The sequence below is a fragment of the Pogona vitticeps genome, chromosome 5 (assembly GCF_051106095.1).
Source record: "Pogona vitticeps strain Pit_001003342236 chromosome 5, PviZW2.1, whole genome shotgun sequence".
NCBI lineage: Eukaryota > Metazoa > Chordata > Lepidosauria > Squamata > Agamidae > Pogona > Pogona vitticeps.
In genome coordinates this window covers 45128870-45148967 of record NC_135787.1, presented here as the reverse complement: position 1 = coordinate 45148967, position 20098 = coordinate 45128870, and the positions used below count along the sequence as shown (strand labels likewise).

At 41.8% G+C, this 20098-nt stretch overlaps 1 long non-coding RNA gene across 2 annotated transcripts in view; it reads left to right on the top strand.

Moving 5' to 3' along the window:
• Window positions 1-20098, top strand: part of LOC140707566 (uncharacterized) — a 56099-nt gene that overhangs the window by 12445 nt on the left and 23556 nt on the right. The gene's annotated exons all lie outside the window — the stretch shown is intronic.

Here is a 20098-nt window from a genome sequence, read left to right as displayed (position 1 = left end):
ACAGGATGGGGCAAGGAGAGGGATATTTTCTTTTCTTTGTGACTTTTTTGTGGTGGATTGAGCTGCATGTTCTTGACTGGACCTTTAAGACAAGAGAAACAAAGAAAAAAATGCCTTATTGCCCCCTCCTATCTCCTCCAGCTTCCGGGAGGAAGTTTTCAATTATTTCATTTTTTTAAAATAAATGATCCAATTAAAAAAAAAACACCCTCTACTTCCTCTGCTCACAGAGCAGATGAAAAGTTTAATTTTCAGCTATTATGAAATGGCTGTCTTATTTAGCCACTTCATGATCTTGGAAACTGAAAAAGGAAGGAGCCAGACCAAATAGGATTGCTTGAGGTGTTTATGCCATTTGGATGCAGAGATTGTACCAAATGGCATACTGAACATAAACAACCCACCCCAGCCTGCTCCAAATGAGTCCATGTAAACAAACCCTCCGTTTCCCAATTTTGGTGCCCATCCGACATGTTGAACTACAGCTAGAAGTGTAGTGGAGCTAGGGTTTACAGAGTTGAAATTTTGTATTATCAGGGTATTTGTGGATATGTGGATTGACAATTGAGATTTATTAATTTTACAAAAGACGTGCAATTGGTGGAGATTAAAACTGCTATGACTAATTTGTTCATAGCTGCCTACATTTCTGGATTACTCATAGAGACATGGATCTGCCATTTTGAGTACTTGAAAAATGTTGAGTGCAACTGTGCCAATTACAACTCTTAGAATCCCCCAGTCCTAAATCTTGATATATTAGATAAACTCAGAACCATCACCAATTATTCCTGAAAGGGGAAACCACTCCTTTACCTGTTTTCTGAATAAAATAGATCTATGTGTGCTATGGAGTCACGAAGAGTCGGACACAACTTAACGACTAAACAACAATATGTGTGCTATACTTTGATGATCTCCCACCCAAGTAATATCCAAGCCTCATTTTCCCTAGTTTCCAAAATCAGATGAAACTGGTGCATTCCAGGTGGTACCGTTTTAATTCCTGCTAATAGGAAATATCTCTTGTCTTACAGAAATGAGAGGTAATCCTAGACCCCAGAAGTATCCAGCAGGTGGTGCCACATGCTGACTGTGTTTGTCTGTTTGTGTTTTTGTGTCCTCCCAGGTGCAAAATTAATTCTCCAGGTTCTTGACCAGTTGGTACTTGAAAGCAAGATGATTTTTTTCAATCAGGAGTTTTTTAAAAAACCACACGCACATGCAAACATACATATGAAGGAGAGAGTGTGAAAGACCATCCAGTTGTGTTGTTTTTGCAGCAATCCCTGTCTGATCTTTCTCAAGACAGTGTAGTGAGTAGAGTAAGCTGTGGTATTTGGCTCTCTTTGCTGGAGGTAAGATGCCTTTGGTGAGAGTTAGCATTGAGTAAGAGGGAAATAATAAGAAGGAAGATGAATAACAGATAATAATGGCACAGCTGCTGCCAGGGAACTCTGTCTGTTGTGGTATTCAGCTAACAGCAAGGGAGAAGTTCTTTTAAACTCCCAAACAATTCTTTACAAGAGCTGCCTAATTACAAATTCTGGCACTGACCTTGGGAGGCTGGGTCTGAATCTAAGCTCAGCTTTCTCTCTCAGTGCAAAACCCACAAAAAAACCTCTATTTTTGAAACGGGCCAAGCAAAACTTTTAAAAAAAAATTCAGTAAAAAAAAATATAATTATAGGGTTGAGAAACATCCCTTCAGGAAAAATTAATCCACAAGTGAATAAAAATCTGAAAGGATAGCTGCTCTCTCTCTCTCCCTGGAGTATGAAAGAGTTTTTATGTATTAATTCTAAGAACTTGTTTAACATGAAACATTCCAAATTCTACTTTTAAGAAGGTGGGGAAGAAAATGTGTTAAATCAAACCCTTTCTTTGCATCTGTTTTCACCTTAGCATAATTGGTTGTGTAAATAATATTTCAGTTACCATTGCTGTGGACAAAACTATCTTATAACAAACATCGAATTCAGATCTGTAACTGAGTGAGAGTGCAGGCCAAATCATCTCAGAGCAATTACCCAAGACTTTGAGCAAGAGCAGATCGTTGACAGATTCAAGAGAAACATGAGCTAAATAGGGGTGGTCCCACATGAATGGGTACAGCAGGTGGAAACCTATGGTCTTTGTTGACAGTCTTCCATCAGCCTCAGCCAGTATAATCCATGGTCAGAATTAATGCACGGTATAGTTCAGCATGTTCTGGGAGGCTACAAATACCCCATCCATGGTTAATAGCATCATAGCCTAAAACATGTTGAGGTTAAGGTATGCTTCCCTAATTCTCCTTATCTAAATTTCTTGTCCACTTTTGATTTCTAAAATATTATTTGTTTCATTTATATCCTACCTCCAGAGAACTCAAGGGCAATCACATGGCTCTCCTCCTTGTCATTTTGTCTTGATGACCTCCTGAGGTATGTAAATCAGGGTAAGAGACTGTAATGGGCTCAAGGTAATGCAGTGACTTTCCTGGCAGAGTGGGGAATTGAACTCAAGTCTCCCCATTGTAGTCCAACAATCTAATCAATGCTCCATAGTGGCTTACGCTTTAGTTTCAGTAAACTAAAGCATTAATAATTGTTTATTATTCTGGTTTGTGTTTAGTTTATCAATTAGAGTATTTGCCACAGGCTTTCCTCCCTTCAGTTCATAGGAACACCGCCGTCCTGTTCTATGTTGCATCATGTGCTAATTGACCAAACACAGCCAAAATGCCCAACACAAACACTTATTTCATTTGAAGTTATATAATGTGTTGTTGCTTTGAGATTATTCTGTGTGGCATTTTATCCATGTAAAGAGATAATCATAATAGTAATTGTGACAAACCCAGACCTACTGGGACATGCCACAGTTTCACTAAGCTGCCACCAACCATTCCCTATAAGAAGTCACACAGACCAGGGATGGATTTTTAAACAAATAAAAGAACAAGGTTTATTAAATAACACACAGGGAAAAATAAAAGGATCAAGTGAATAAGATACAGTAACGTGGCTTAGTCTCAATCATACATACACACAGTTTGGTTCACACAGAACACTTAACTTGAAGCACAGACCCTGAACCTATCAGTCCTGGCTAACCATACAGACACCTGAACCTATCAGGTTGGTACTGACTGACACACAGTAGTACCCTGTCTGACACACAGACTCCCACTCAAGCTTCTTCTCTCAGCTCTTCTCCAGCTTCTTCTGCTTCTCCACACAGGCTTCACATATATATACAGTACAGCCCCTCCTCCTGATGTCCCGCCTTCCACTCCCCATAGGCTGGAACTTTCCCTCCAAACCCATGACAGACAGGTAACATCAGTGCTGTATGTAACACCTCCCCTCTTTATAAGTTGTTTTGTAGGGGGAAAGCTAAGGTGCTTTTCACCAAAAAACAACCTGGACCCAAAACAAACAAAAACAGCCATATAATAACATACAATACCATACTTACTTATACTTACACTCTATTAGGCATTTAAACATTTACCATTAACAATACATCAAGTTACCTTTATTCATACAAACCAACATGTTTAATAAACAGACACATTTGACTTTTGGTCACCAAAATATATACATAGTCCATGTTTCTTTCGCCGTCTTCATTCTTCGGGTCTTCTTGATAAGGCGTCAGCAACACAGTTCACTGACCCTCTGACCACCTTCACTTCAAAGTCATAGTCCTGCAGGTTTAAAGCCCACCTCATAAGTTTACTATTGTGGGTTTTCATTGTCTTTAACCATTGCAGTGGTGAATGGTCAGTGCACAGAATAAAATGTCTTCCCCAGATGTAAGGCTTGGCCTTCTGGATCGCGTAGACTATGGCCAGGCACTCTTTTCCCACGGTTGCCAAATGTCTCTCACCTTTCTGGAGTTTCCTACTTAGGTAGGACACTGGATGCTGGTCACCATTTTCATCCTCCTGGCAAAGAACTGCTCCTACCCCGCTGTTAGACGCATCGGTGTAGATGATGAACTCCCGGTCGAAGTCTGGAGCACGCAGCACTGGATAGTTGATGAGCGCCTCCTTCAACCTCTGGAACGCCTCCTCACAGTCGCTGGTCCATGGGATGCGGTCATCAGTCGTCTTCCTCGTCAAATCGGTCAGCGGAGCCGCAATCTCGCTAAACCTCGGGATGAACTTTCGGTAGTAGCCCACCAACCCAAGAAATGATTTGACTTTTTTCTTGGTGTTGGGTCTAGGCCAATCACGAACTGCTTCTATCTTGGCCTCTAAGGGTTTGATCACTCCTCCCCCTACTATGTGACCCAAATATTTTATTTCTGGGCTACCCAGCTGCAGTTTGCTCTTTTTGCAGGGCCTAGGCCAAAGCACTTCCTCCCCTGGGTCAAAGTGCCTCTCTCTAGCTTTGTGGTCATCCCAAGCTTTCTTTCTGACCTTTTGAGCTTGCAGGGTCTCTGCTGCTAGCTCTAGGTTTCTCTTTAGGTCCTTCCTTAAAGAGTCTATATATGTCACAACGTCTTGTGGGTCATCCTGGGTGATCTGCTCCCAATTTTGTTTGATCAAATCAAGGGGCCCTTTCACCCTTCTCCCAAACAAGAGTTCAAACGGACTGAACCCGGTACTGGCTTGTGGCACTGATCGATAAGCAAACAAAAGGGATTGCAGCTTCTGGTCCCAATTGTTTGGATTCTCTGCCAAGTAAGCCCTAATCATGCGCATTAGAGTCCCATTGAACTTCTCAGTTAACCCATTACTTTCAGGGTGATAGGCAGTGGTTTCCTTGTGCTTAATTCCACAGATTTGCCATAACCGTTTCATGAGCTTCGAAGTGAACGATGCGCCCAAATCTGTGATTATTTCTGAGGCAAATCCCATCCTGGACATATACCCCACCAAGGCATCTGCCACTGTGTTAGTTTCAATGTTAGTCAAGGGAATGGCTTCAGGGTACCTCGTGGCATGGTCCACAATGGTGAGGATGAACCTGTTCCCCCTCTTTGTGGCCTTGGGCAAAGGTCCCACAATATCCACCCCTATGCATTTGAATGGAGTGTCAATCACAGGCAAAGGGCACAACTTTGCTTTGGTCCTGTCGCGGCTATTCCCCTGCCTTTGACACACATCACATTGTTTACAGAACTCCCTGATCTGCTTCCCTATGTCAGGCCAGTAAAAATTCTGTGTGATTCTCTGCTGTGTTTTGTTCACCCCTAAGTGCGCAGCAAACATGTCAGAGTGCCCCCTTTGTAAGATCATGGGGCGATACTTTTCAGGTACCACTAGCTGACTTCGGATCCCATCTCCCCCTTTTGAGATATTCCTCAGGGTCTCTCTATACAAAATCCCCTTTTTCTCTAGAAATCTCACTGGGGTTTCAGGTGTTAGCTGGGCGTCAGTCACCTGCTCAAAACACTTTTGGAGAGTGGCGTCTGCCTTTTGCTCTTGGCCAAATCGGCTGTCTGTGGTTAAGGTTTCCACCACAGCTTCTGAACTCCCCTCTGCTTCCGTCTCTGGCTCATCAGTACCCCCCTGAACTGTCCCCGCGGTGGCTTGTGAACGTGTAATCACTAGCACCCGTTTCACATGTTCAGCCAGGTCATTTCCCACGAGCACGGCTGCTGGCAGAGTCGATGAAATCGCTAGCCGCCAAACTCCCCTCCAGCCTTGAAAGTTCACAGGTACCTCCGCTACTGGCAGTGAGATCACCTGCCCCTCAATCCCTGCCACCTTCATGCTCTCATTTGGGATTACATATTCCCTAGGAATAATATCTGGATGGCACAGGGTCACCTGGGAACAAGTGTCCCTCAGCCCCCGATACTGATGGTCAAGTATTCCTACGTCCACCCCTGCGGTTTCAAACAACTGAGAATCTGTTCTCACGAGCAAGCAGCGCTTGACCTCCACAAGAGGACCATTTTCCTCAGCCTGATCAGCAGATGTAACTGTTCCAGATTGAGTAGCCATGGCAACAGGCTCCCTCAGTGACAAGGAGCTTTGCTCTTTCTGGACACAGAACACAGCTTTTGGCTTGGTTCCACTCGAATCCTGAGGCACAATTCCTTTTAGCTGCTTTAATTTCTCACACTCTGAGATTAGATGGCCCTTTCCCTGACAGAAATAACATTTTCTGCTATATTTTGAGTCTTTCTCATCTTGTTTTGGTTTTCCCTCCAAAATCTGAGGTCTTGGTTTCATGTCTGAGGGCTTCCCTTCCCCATGGGTCCCTCCCCCTTGCTGGCTTTTCCCTGGTCCCTGAGAGTACTTGCTGTAGGTTTCTTTAGGTTTCCCCATCGATTTCCCCTCACCCAAGGGCTTTCTTATCTGGTAAATAAAATCTGTGATCTCTGCCGCTTCGGCCACAGATCTAGGTTTCCTTTCCCTCACCTGGAATTTCAGTTCCCCATGCAGGACTGAATAGAACTGTTCCAGCGCTATCAAGTCTTTGAGCTGCTGAAAGGTCTCTGTCCCCTCCTGAGATAGCCATTTCTCTAGCAGCCTCACCAATTGGGCCCCCACTTGGGTAAAAGTCTGCTCTGGTTTCTTGGTGATTGACCTGAATCTTTGCCTCAGCTGTTCCGCATTTATCCCATGTCTGGCAAACACCAGTTTTTTAAACTCTGCAAAATCTTTCATCAGTTCCTGTGGCATCTCTGCATAGACTTCTGCAAGGCTGCCACTGATTAAAGATCGCATGATGGTCATCTTCTCAGTTTCCCTTACTGAGAAGTCCACAAACGCTCTTTCCACTAGGGAAAAGAACACCTCAGGACAATCTCCCTTGTGGTACACAGGGAATTTCTTCAGGTCAGCTTTAGACAATTGGCCTCCCTCAGAATCCCTATTGTTATTATTGTTCTGGTTCATCAGTTCCAGTTTTCTTAACTCAAACGCCATTTTCTCTCTCTCCAATGCCAATTCAAATTGTCTTTGTTTCTCTCTTTCCCTTTCCTCCATTTCAAATTGCCTCTTCCTCAGTTCATGCTGTTGGGCTATGAGCATTTTCCTGAGTTCTGGGTTCTGTTCTCCCGTGCTGTCACCTTGCACTGAGCCAAATTCATCCTCAGAACCTTGGTCAACCTGGGGGTCTTTCACTTCACCCATTTCTGCCATTTGGCTTCGAGTCAAGGGCATAATCCCCCCCCAGAACAGGCTGCTTTCAAAAGTCAAGCCTCAAAATAAAGCGACCACTTTTTTTTTCTTCTTCTTTTGCCTCAGAACCAGCTTTCTATAGATTACTGCTGTTCTTCAGCACTAACTTGCAACAGTTGCGAGCCAGAGTCTACCCCCCTCTGCTAGGCCTCTCAGCAGGCAGGCTAGATCACTGCTACTACACAGTTTTGCCTCAGCTTTTTTCCCGCCAAAACAGGCTGCCTCAGAGCTCCCTAATCTAGTCCCCAATCTGAGGTTACACGTTCTTCTACTAGCGCACCTCCCCGTGAGGCACACCTAGAAGATTACCTACGCGCTCTCAGATTGTCCCTAACTAGACCCCCCCTTGCTCTGGGCACACTTGCCAAGGCTTTGCTGGACCACTGGACAACTGGACCAGTCGTATCCCACACGCTGGACACCAATCAATGTGACAAACCCAGACCTACTGGGACATGCCACAGTTTCACTAAGCTGCCACCAACCATTCCCTATAAGAAGTCACACAGACCAGGGATGGATTTTTAAACAAATAAAAGAACAAGGTTTATTAAATAACACACAGGGAAAAATAAAAGGATCAAGTGAATAAGATACAGTAACGTGGCTTAGTCTCAATCATACATACACACAGTTTGGTTCACACAGAACACTTAACTTGAAGCACAGACCCTGAACCTATCAGTCCTGGCTAACCATACAGACACCTGAACCTATCAGGTTGGTACTGACTGACACACAGTAGTACCCTGTCTGACACACAGACTCCCACTCAAGCTTCTTCTCTCAGCTCTTCTCCAGCTTCTTCTGCTTCTCCACACAGGCTTCACATATATATACAGTACAGCCCCTCCTCCTGATGTCCCGCCTTCCACTCCCCATAGGCTGGAACTTTCCCTCCAAACCCATGACAGACAGGTAACATCAGTGCTGTATGTAACAGTAATAATTACACGTCAGCAACCAATTTCAACCTATGATGGCTTGTCCAAAGGTTTTCTAGGTGCAGAGTAGTCACTTCTTCATCTGGGGGCACTCTGGCATTGGGCAGCTTGCCCAAGGCTTCCTTAAAAACTGGCTCTTCTTGCATGAAAGGGAACTTCAAGCTCTCATCCATGATTAAGATTTCACCAGTACAGCAAGGCTGAAAGAAGCTGTGTTAATGCAAAGGAGAAACCCTGAATGCATAATCTTTTTGTAACCCATTATTGTAGCCCATTACTGTAAAACAACTTCTTGAGGTTCAGCCATTGCTCAGAAATATTACTTTTTAAACTACAGCTCTACATAGCTGGCTGGGAGATGAGTTGCAGTCCAAAAACAGGTAGCATTTCAAAGCTTGAGATGAACGTCATTTTTCTTCCACTTTCACAGTTCAAGCACAGTAGGTTTTGTTATGGAATTCAACACACAGCTCTTCTGAGATCAGTTCAACCAGCTTGTTCCGGCAATCTGTTGTGCAGATCAATGGCCAAGAAACTTAATAAAATTCCCAGCCTAACCTCTCTGACATGGAATGCACATTCCTAATACATTAGGCACCAGATGTCTTCAAGTATTTACTTCCTAGGCCCACAGATCCAACCCTAGAATGATGCTCTATTGAGTTGCTTATCTAGTACTGTAATAGATTTTCAGAAACAAGAGATAATCTATAATTAGAAAGTGGATAATATGTGTTTTGTTTATTAGAGATCTCAGATTCAACAGCAACAAAAGACCTTTGCTGGCCTTTCAGAATCTATAGACTAGGTTGGAAAGGAGACAATAGGACAGGCAGGACCTGTTTGCACTGGCTATCAGAAAATATCTTTCTCTCTTCCTCATCTAGCTTTCCTCTGCCTAATACTGCATAAACTGTCTGTCCTATATTTCCCCCAGTCAGTTCTTCAGGCAAGTATCCCACCACAAAGAAAACCCAAATGAAAGGGGCATTGGAGACTTGGCGAGATAGCCTAAGCCTGCTACTCTCATGAATTCCAAGGTCTTCCAGATGATTAGAGAACTGCAACAACAGTTTGATGCCACAACCTACTTTGGTTTATAAGCCCTGCGAATATAGCCATGCTGATGCAGCAATCAATACTGTCACCCAGTTTTGGATACTTTTCTTTGACCAGGGAGAAACTAACAGGAAAGCAGTTGTAAAGTATTTCAATGTGGGGTAAAAATGAATTTCTTATTTCCAGCCAAAATTCTGAAATTATTAATCCATGGTGAACTGTTACAGTAACACAGTTTTACTGGATGCAATTTTATTAACAGTGACCTCTTTTCATAGAAATTTTATGTTTGTTTGTTTGTTTACTAACTCGCCTTTCTTAAAAAGAACCCAATATCTGTACCTTTCCCCACTCTCTCCAAAAGAGGAAGGGGAAAGTTAGCTAACTAGCAAATGCATCTTGCTTTTCCCTCCCTCACTCTCCATTCCTTCCTTCCTTCCTGAAATCAGACCGAACGAACTGCCATCTCCTACCTGGTCCTCTAACACTGTGTCATGATTGCTGTTATTAACAGTAATTTCAGCTGACTATCTGTCAAACCTGCTGTGAAAGGCAAACCGAGCTGCCACATGCCCGGCTTCTACAAGACACTCTGAAGAGCGATATCTAGATGGTTTTAAAGGTTCTCATAGCTGGCCTCTATTTTTTCCCCTTCAACATTGTCAGCATATATATGGAAAATCATGACTCAACGTTGGGAGTAAATTGGGGGCTTTACTAGGGCAGGCAAGACAATTTTTTAAAAAAATATATATGGGTCCTTTCGATCGATAAATCTATCAGAAAAGGGCCTCGTGAGGCATTGTTTAATTTCTTAGTTGTATGAGATATTGCAAGCTTAAGTGGTTTAAAAACTAAACGGAAAAAAAGCGGTGAGTCATCACATTGTCTTTCTGAGGAGATTCCCTGTTACAAGATGATGTTGATTGTTTCAGCAACCTTTGCAGTTCTTTCAAGGTTGAACTCCAGGGAAAAAACAGCCTTTGAAATCACATCCCTTCTTGGGTGCCTTTTTGCACGACTGATTCTTGTGAATAGCAGTCTTATAATTAGTTTGGTAGTTCGCAGGGACATGGTTAGGCAGGGATATGGTGATAACATAGATACTCAGTGAGATAGAGTGGACAGAGTGACAGACTAGGGACTCAGGAAGCCTGGATTTGAATCCCTGCTCAGCCATGGAAGCTCACCGGAGAAGGTGAATTGGTAAAGCTGCTCCTTAAAAAACTCACCGTGAAAGTCCTGTTACTGTTGCTATAAATCAGTTCTGACTTGACAGCACGTAACATAACATGGTGATAATTATAAGAATTGGCTATTATTATGACCCGTATCCGGTTGCATTATGTGATCATGGAAGGGAAATCATGTAAGTGTTCCCATGCTCTGGCAGGGACCCCATTCTCTGGTTGTATGATTGGGTCCACAAGCAGGTGCGTGATCAGTTTTGTGACAGAAGTCTGTCAGAGCAGGGAAGTTCCCTTACACTAGGGGGTTCCCAAACTGTGCCCCATGGCTCTGTGGGGCACCTGGGATCCGAGCCATGGGTGTCATGAGAAAAGTGATGGAACATAGAGCTGTGAAGGCTGCAGAGGAGCTCTTCATAGCTCAGAGACCTCTGGGTAGAGTGGGCGGCATATAAATAAATAAATAAATAGATAGATAGATAGATAGATAGATAGATAGACAGACAGACAGACAGACAGACAGACAGACAGACAGACAGACAGACAGACAGACAGACAGACAGACAGACAGACAGACAGACAGATAGATAGATAGATAGATAGATAGATAGATAGATAGATAGATAGATAGATAGATAGATAGATAGATAGATAGATAGATATTAGAGGACCTGTTCATAGCTCTATATCAAACAAGAACTGCAAGTGGAGGTTGTATGCCTTCCTCTCCTTGTCTCATCTCTATGGTCCCCAGTGGAGGCACTTGCTGGGTGGCCTAGTGAGTTTTCTGCATCAGGACCTGGAAGAAGGTGGGATATTGGGGGGGGGGGAGAGAAGATGGGATGGTTGGGGAGGGGTCTCAAGATCCTGCTCCTGGTTACAGTGAGACCCCTGATGGCCCCTCCGAGCAAGGGGTCCTGCAGCCAGTGGTGAATAAATGAAGAGAGCCACAAGACCAAAATGTTTGGGATCCACTGCCAAGTATCTGACCAAGATACTAGCCTAAATGTTCGATAATGTGCTGATATGGATACCTCAGCTGGGCATCTTCAGTTTGAAAGCTAAATTTATGTGTTATGTCTGGCTGGCCAGTTCAGCTTCCTTAGCAGAGAAAGGAGTATGTATAGAAGCCCACTTCTGAATGCTGATTTTTCAGTAGCAATTGTGATGATTGTGTTTGCAGTGGGAGTGGGGGGCAGCATTTAAGTTATTCCTATAACGTCAAAAAATGCAGATATTGCTGAAGAATTGCACAAATTCTAAATAATTACTGGCAACTAGCAAGTGAGTATGCAAGCTGTATGCTATTTATGTTACAATCGTAGCTCAGTTTTTGTGAAGGAATGTTAGCAACATCAGCCCTCACTATGGGCCCTGCTAGTCCGTCGGTGCTGAGCTATCCTTATAATGGGAAGATGAAATGTAACGATTATACTGCTTAGTATTCGGTATCATCCAGACTGCTCTGAAGAGCAATTTAGAAGGCAAATATGAAAGAGATAGGCAAGTGGCCGTACATATATAATAGGGTTCTACACTTCAGTGGTTCTGCTCTACTTTTAGAGCCTGTGGTGTATCAGTAATGTTATTCTCTCCTTAACCTTCAACAGATGGCACCGATTTCTTCAGTCTTTGCAGCATGGCTAATACGTTCTGGGTTTGAACAGCTCAGACCTCAGGCTACCAGTATGTTGGAATCAATTATGCAAAGCCAATTCATTTCAATACAAAGTAGTGAACTGCCTCTTTTGTGGCATTGTATTTTTTTTTTTAATCATCACATTTTCTTCACCTGTGCCCAAACTTGCCCCTCTCCTGTTAAACATATCATCCTCTGTTGCAGGGTGTATTGCTTCCCTTTGCAGTTTTGTCAAATACATGTTGCCATTGGAACATTGATAAATGAAGCACATTTATAGCACAAAGGCGAGATGCAACGTGGCCAGGGGTTAAATTCGATTCTATGCACTAACAAAGTTGACCATGAGCAAATTGTTATATTAAAGGCAGGGAGGATCGTTAGAGTAGGGAAGGTGTTGAATAGGTTGACAAAGAGCAGAAAAGATTGCCAGTAAAAAAAGTTACATGAAGTTGATATGTACACACAAAAACAGATTATTTGTTTTATTCTTTAATGGCACCAGCATACATTGGTTAGAAACCTGAGTTATAAGTGAACATGGCTGATTTTATTAACCTTCTTTCTCCATTTTACCTAACTAATATATCAAGTGGTTCACTAATGCACATAGGCTTTCCTATTAAAAGAGGTAAACTACCTATAGGCAAAATTGTCAAAATGCCATGCAATGAATTATCTACATGAAATCGAACATTTAAAGAAGTAATCAAACAATAAAGACACCCTTTTCAAAAAAAGGCCACAAGGAACAATGATGAGAGGTCTTAAGATCCCATGGTGTGTTATCAAAGACCCTTACGTTGTATCCAGGCTATAGAAATCCTTATTTGGGGAGACCTATCATTCCTCCTCTCTGATGATGAAACTGGTTTGGTAACATTCCAGAATAGCTGGTGAGGGTGTTTGTTTGTTTGTTTGTTTGTTTGTTTAAATTGAGCTCATTATTGATCCAGTTGCCTGCCAAGAGCTTTCTTTCCCTGAACCTTACCATGGCTGTGTAGCAATAGTACTAATGTAGAAATATTAGTTTAAAACATACCAATGAAACAAAAAACCCACCAAGTTAACTCAAACACTAATTAAATGGTTTACTCCCATTTGCAAATGGTCAACATAACTGATAAGTTAAGTGATACATTAGTGCCAATATCTTTATTTGGCCTTAATTTTTTAATTTATTTTAGTAGTGGATGGGGCCAGAGCCACACTTCCCTCACATTTATATACTGTTTGAGGGAGGGAGAGAGGAGTGGCTCTGGCTCCACTCACTACTGATCATCACAATTTAACCTGGCATGGTTTGAATTCGGTTTTATTCTGCTTCCGCATCTCCCAAGTCCCTTTAAGCTAAAAGATCAGATGGAAAAACATTATACAAAACCACTAATACAGCCCTGCTGAGCTAACTTGATACTGGCAGAACTGTATCTAGCATCCAATAGTGATTTCCTTAACAGTAGAATAAATCAATGAGTTGAGAATCTTGCCATGGTACCAGAAGTCCGATGTTTGATTCCCTAATAGACCTTGTAAGGGAAAACCCAGCCCATGTTGCCTTGAGCAAGCTGAATAGTCCCAGGGCACCCCCAGAAAAAAGGAATGGTCAACCACTTCTGTGCACTCTACATCTGGAAAACCCTGGGAAAAGGTCATCATAAATCAGAATTGACTTGATGGAATCTAATTATCTGCATGTGCCCATCGTGGCAGTAAGTGATACAGCTGTATTTATTAGATTTATAGATATAACATCCTGGATAAAGCTGTTGGGATTACTGAGCACATTGTGCAGTTATTGCAGTGCATAACCATTTATGTATTTATGCATTTATATCTCGTCTCTTTATGTGTCTAAAGGTGGTTTTTAAAGGATAGTCCTTTGTTAAAATATATGGGACTTAGTTTTTTGTGTTGAGCTTGAGATTTATCAGTGAGGAAAATTACATATTTCTGTGCCTTTGACAAGACATTTAAGATTTTATTGGAATCTGTTAAAGGATTAAGCAATTAATCACTTAACATTGAAATGTTACAAGGGGGTGAATTTTATTATATTTTTTCTACTGTATATTCATGAAGATGCAAAGAAAAATGTACAGTAATCTCTCATACCACCACGTACCAGTCTAGGCAATGTGAAGAAAATGACTGATAACGCTTCAGCATCTAGGTCAGTCAAAATGATTGTTACAACAAAGTTGCTCTGAAAGAAAGTAAAATAAGCAAGACATATGTGCATACTCTAGCAATAAGATTTAATAACAATACAAAACAATAACAATGATAACAATATAGGTTAATAAAAGCGGCAGAGCTGAACCATAAGACAGATTAATGCAAAATGCTATTCAGAATATATCAACAGTAATTTACAGGAACCCAACACCCAACTGGTTAAAAGCCTTTTTGTAGCAACCTAGGAAAAGTCCGCATAGTCAAAGCTATGGTTTTTCCTGTAGTGATGTGTGGAAGTGAGAGCTGGGCTATAAAGAAAGCTGACCGCCGAAGAATTGATGCCTTTGAATTGTGGTGCTGGAGGAGGCTCTTGAGAATCCCCTGGACTGCAAGGAGAACAAATCTATCCATTCTGAAGGAAATCAACCCTGAGTGCTCACTGGATGGACAGATCCTGAAACTGAGGCTCCAATACTTTGGCCATCTCATGAGAAGAAAAGACTCCCTTGAAAAGACCTTGATGTTAGGAAAGTGTGAAGGCAAGAGGAGACGGGGACGACAGGACAAGATGGTTGGACAATGTCATCGAAGCTACCAACATGAATTTGACCCAACTCCGGGAGGCAGTGGAAGACAGGAGGGCCTGGCATGCTCTGGTCCATGGGGTCACGAAGAGACATGACTAAACGACTAATCAACAGCAAGGAAAAGTCCTTTTGCAGCAAGCCAGCAAATACATCCTTGAATATAATATGGTTTGCCTGCTGCTGGAAAGACAACATGCAGGGGGTCAAGCTAGATAGCAATCATGGGAAGAGCTACCGAGGCCCTTAAAGAAGGGCCAAATAAGAGGAGAAACTCAGCTCACATTTGGGAGCACAGCTTTCTTTAAGTGGTAAAAGATACAGAAGTCTGTAACTCGAAAAGTCTGTAAGTCGAGGGTCCACTGTATCTGCTTCTCTGAGCACAAGTTTTTCTTAGCTTCACCATGCAAATTTGATAGCTTTATTTTATGACTGGTCATCAGGAGAGAAACATAAGTTTAAATTGCAAAACTGGTAGTTCACACTGACGAAATCCTGTTACTGGAAGACAAATGTAGACAAATGTACTAGCAGCTTCCAGATGTCGAATCTGACCATAACACTATGGGTGAGGTTTAGTTCCTTGGGAGACATGAGAAGTGACTGGCATCCTCAAATCTATCCAGAACCTCCAGGTTGCTTAGAAGGGCCTAAGAGGTTTCCTTAAAGATCCATGACCCTGCCAGAGTTTGGAAAAAATGTTTTGGTCTGCACGTCCCAGAATGCCCCAGCTAGCAGTACCAGGGGATTCCTGGCTGGGGGATTCTGGGAGATATCGTCCAGAGAGTAATTCCTCCAAATCTCTGAGCAGTACCAAACAAATATTGTGGCAAACAGCCTCCTAGGTTAGTAGCAGAGAGTTACCTTTGTTCCCTTCCCTTCCCTTAGAGAAAGCAGGGAAAACTTTGGTAAGTTTACAGAAGCTGTAGTTAATTATTGCAGCTTTTTAATAGTACTGTCCTTTCTGTTTTGCAGGGAGCTTGCAAACATTCCTTTGGGGCTTAGAATAGGGAATAAATTGACAGCAGGCAGTGATTCTCCACACACATACTACAAGATATGCACAGACAAGTCTCACGTTTGCACACAGACTTAGTATTCCACTATATGCATATACTCAGACATCCTTCGGTAGGTTAAAGAGGGCAAAACCCTCACGTTTTCTAGTGACCTGGCCATTGTGAATGCTGACCTTCTGCTAAGAGAGTGTCAGACTTTTTTGCTGGAAATGTAAATTTTGGGAAAAGAAAAGAAAAGAACGGGACTGAAAGTCCCTCTGCTACCATGCACCCTTTCTTATAATGGCAAGGCTGGTGAGCTTTAACACTAGTACAAAAAAACATTTTACTCCATCTCATTTTCTGCTTTTGCTGCTGAGGATTGAGTTTTTCAGTAGTTTCAGAACTTGCTTCCTCCTCCTCGCTTTACCGCCCTCCTCTCTTTCAATTCAATCTCAAACGGCAACGATCATTAAAAACAATGAGTATGTCTGGCGCAAGCAAACGTGCCTGGACTATCAACTATTCATTAAGTACCTGGCACTGGATCCATAATATGGGATTCTGACATGGGAAGAAAAGCTTTAGTGCTCATTGAAAAGAGCAGGCTTTTCATGCAAAAGCGTTAAAAGATGCACCTTTGTCTGAGAGGGGGAAAGTCTTTTGAAGTGGTATTGATAGTCTCATCATTTGTATAAGCTAATTCTTCCTATTTAGGATACCACCTTTTCTGAAATCACAGATTAATTAACTCAACTTTAAGCTAATATGGTAATGGCTTGTAGTGAGTGGCAGAGATTCCTCTGTAATTATGCCTGAATTGATGTGTGATTTCCTAATGAGCTTAATTGAAGAAATCATCCTTTTGTGATAAATGTTTTGTTTCTTAAAATGCTGGTAACACTTTTGTAATAAATTTAATCAAGATGCTCTCACTTGTGTAACATTTGCAGTTATTAACCGGCAAGGTTATATATTGCTTTATTGTTTGAGATGGAAAAAGTTTAGTATTTCTAGACAAGGCCATAATAACGTATTGTGTTATTTTTTTTCCTTAGAACCGTTAATTGTTTCATTTTGCACTTTATTCCATTCTGGGAAGGTTTCATGCTTCATCAAAGGCTAGCTCTTCTGCTGTTTTTAGAGTAAATTATGCACTGCTGTGCCAGGTTTTACATTACCTTTCAGTACCTTGTACATTTAGAACATCCAGTGATGTGGACCAAATCTTGTGTCAACTTTTAAATAATTTCCCCCCTCTTTCCAATGACTTCACTTGACCCTTGTGCTTCTGACAAGTCACAAAGCTAAGATGCCTCCTGCTGTATGAAGTTAAGCCTCACTGTTGGCAATATCCATCATAACAACATTCTTAAAAGTATGGAATGAGCAATGATCTCAGCATATTTCCAATTAGATACTTATAATCTTCACAGCACAGGGATTCCATGCCATTGCTTCCATCTGGAATGTACACTTGAAAGGATCAAATTAAGGATCAAATTAATGCTTATGTTATATTTATTATTAAAAATGAATCAGGGCATTGTTTTCCTTTGATTTTTGCATGGCACATTTTAAAGCAGAAGTATGAAGTGGAAAGATGTGGCCTTTTGAGAGTTGTTTAGCTACTGTTCCCATAATCCTAATCCTTTTGAGAGTTGTTTAGCTACAGTTCCCATAATCCTAATCCATAGCCAGTAGTGAGCACAGAGGAGAGTAGCCCCCCCAACAACATCCACTCCATATCATGTTTCTAGAAATGTTAATGCCATTCTGTTTCAAACACAGGAACAAGTATAACAAGCAAAGTTGGAGTCCTCCATATTAAAGATGCCATGAAATAGAATATAGACAGTTTGCACACAAGCAGTTTGTTTACATCTGCAGCACGTATGGCGATAATTTTAGGGCATATGTAGGCAGGCTCAAATTATGAGAGGAAAGACAGAGGCCAGATCTTGGAATAATTATTTTGGTCTATAGCTCTTGAGCTAGCTCTAGGAGTTGTAGTACACCAAGAACAACCAGAACAAAAACCGAGGAGTCCTGAAACTTTTCAAGCTCTGTTCTGCAAATTCACAAGCTCCATTCCCTGACTCTTCCCAGTTTATCAAAATCATGCCCAACTCCCTTAGCTTTTAAAAAATTATTCCCCTCTGGTGCCCCTGTGATTCTGTCAATAATAATGGCTGAAGAATTTATTTGCGGTGGGGATGGAAGTTACATGTTGGTGTGTTGCCTGAAGTCTTGCACAAAGTGTATGCCACTATAACATAATGGCTGAAATCCCATTCTTTAGCATAAAAAATCCCAAACCAGCAGATTAAAAAGTCCCCACTGTGATTCTTGGGGGCATGTGTGCATGTACTGAGCAAGTGTGCCCTTGAGAATGGCAGCAGGAACACTTTAGGGTAGTATTTCTGCTACCATTCCCAATGGTAGGGGTAGACTGAAAATCACAGTTTCTTATACTAAGCAACAGGATTTCAGTACTGTATGTTTGTCTACATATATCAAAATAATAAATTTGAGATTCAGGAGGGAAAGCACCCACTACCACAAACACCTGTGTTAGCTCTGCTGCTGTGTAGTAGGCAAAATAAAGGCAAGAGCTGACAGTGACTAGGAGAAAGATGTAGCTTTTTCAATAGCGTTGAACATCTTGAGATTTAGGATGTTTCACTGAGACAGCCTGCATCAGAAATTAAACAAGCCAGAACAGATGAGTCAGTTTCCACCAGCTAAGACTGTCTGTTTGGCAGTGGAGCCGCTGGGGTTGTGTGGTGGGGAAAAGGGGTCAGTACAAATGCTGGAACATGAAGTTGAAAAGAAAACAGAAGCCAAAGAAAGTAAATGAACTCCTCAGAAAACCTCCAGATTATGAATATAGGATATTGTGCTTCTGTATCCAAGATTCAGAATGCCAGGAAATTGCCTGATATTGCTGCACAATATCATATTTGTGTTGCCAGAAGAAAAAAGGATATCAAATTTTACATAGCAAAGGGCAGCCTGAATGCTGACAAGACCCATGTCTTGATGGTCAAGATGGTCTACACTGATATCCCATTGCGCTGATCTGAAGCCCAGATGAATAGTTATAATTTTTGTTTGGGCTTCCTACATTTTAGAATTACCTTGCAGAGTATTGATTTGCTCTGGCAGCACAAGATCATTGCTACACTCTCCTGCAGCAGTGACCCAAAGGAGAAAGACAGGAAAGCTACGTGACTCAAGTTCATCTTCGCAGTGGTTTCAGACTCCACAGTCTTGTATCACACATTCATACACACAAACATACACAGCATTATGAACCACTCTCCACAAGATGGATTCTTCCTGTTTACAGTAAATGTTTTTATCTGATAATGGCCAAAATCCTATCAATGAGTGCAGTTAATTGCCTGAGAGTGGAGCAATTGAATTAGTGGAAATTTGGTGAGTCAATTCTCCACAAGATCCATTGATTCAAATGGGCCTACTTTAGTTCTGACTTACTGTGCTAAGCAACTGGATTTCAAGTATTGTGAATTATCCCGAAAAGGCTTTTATAAATAGTCCACCTTCTAGTAAGAATATTTTAGATACACCAAACAAAATAAATAGGGAAACTGCTTAACACTCAGTTCCAATACCAAATAGATTGATCGAAGTAATAAATCCATCAGTTTCTTTGAATCTCTTTTAAAAACCCACAGCTCCACAACAACTCCAAGCAAACTGCAATAAGAGAAAAGAACACAGAGAATATAATTCAACCTTTCACAGAAGGCAATTCTAATAGTTGAGACTGATTTTAGTGACTGAGCAGGTAGCCAACTTAGCAGACACTGATTTCATCTGTAGACTCTGCTGAGGTACACCCCCAAGATCACAGAGTACTGCTTTTTGTCTTTGTCTAGGAGCTATGAGGGCTACACACTAATCTTCCTTTCAAGCTGAAGAACAGGGGAAATAGGATATTCTAGCTGTTATCAACACACACACACACACACACACACACACACACGTGTAGAATGTATTATTATTAATAGAATGTTGAAGACAATTTCAACTTCTCAGGGGACCAGTTTACATGACCAGCTAAGGTTGTAACAAGAAATAAATGTAGCATTTGCTAAGCTGTTTCCATTCTTCTTCTTTGTCCATGTCAGAAGCAACCCAATGATGCTTCTTGGAGTGGAAGGATGAGCCAAGAGGTTCTGTTGTTAGCTCAGTGACAAAAAGCAATAAATTTGTTGAGGCAGTTTTTTCTCTCTTAAGAAACATAGCCCCCTCCACACCCTGACTGAACCCAGTGTGAGGTAGGCAAGGAGAAGCTGTGCGAAGATGAGGAAAGGAGAGATGATGATGGAGGAAGAGGAGAGTGCCTTAGGGG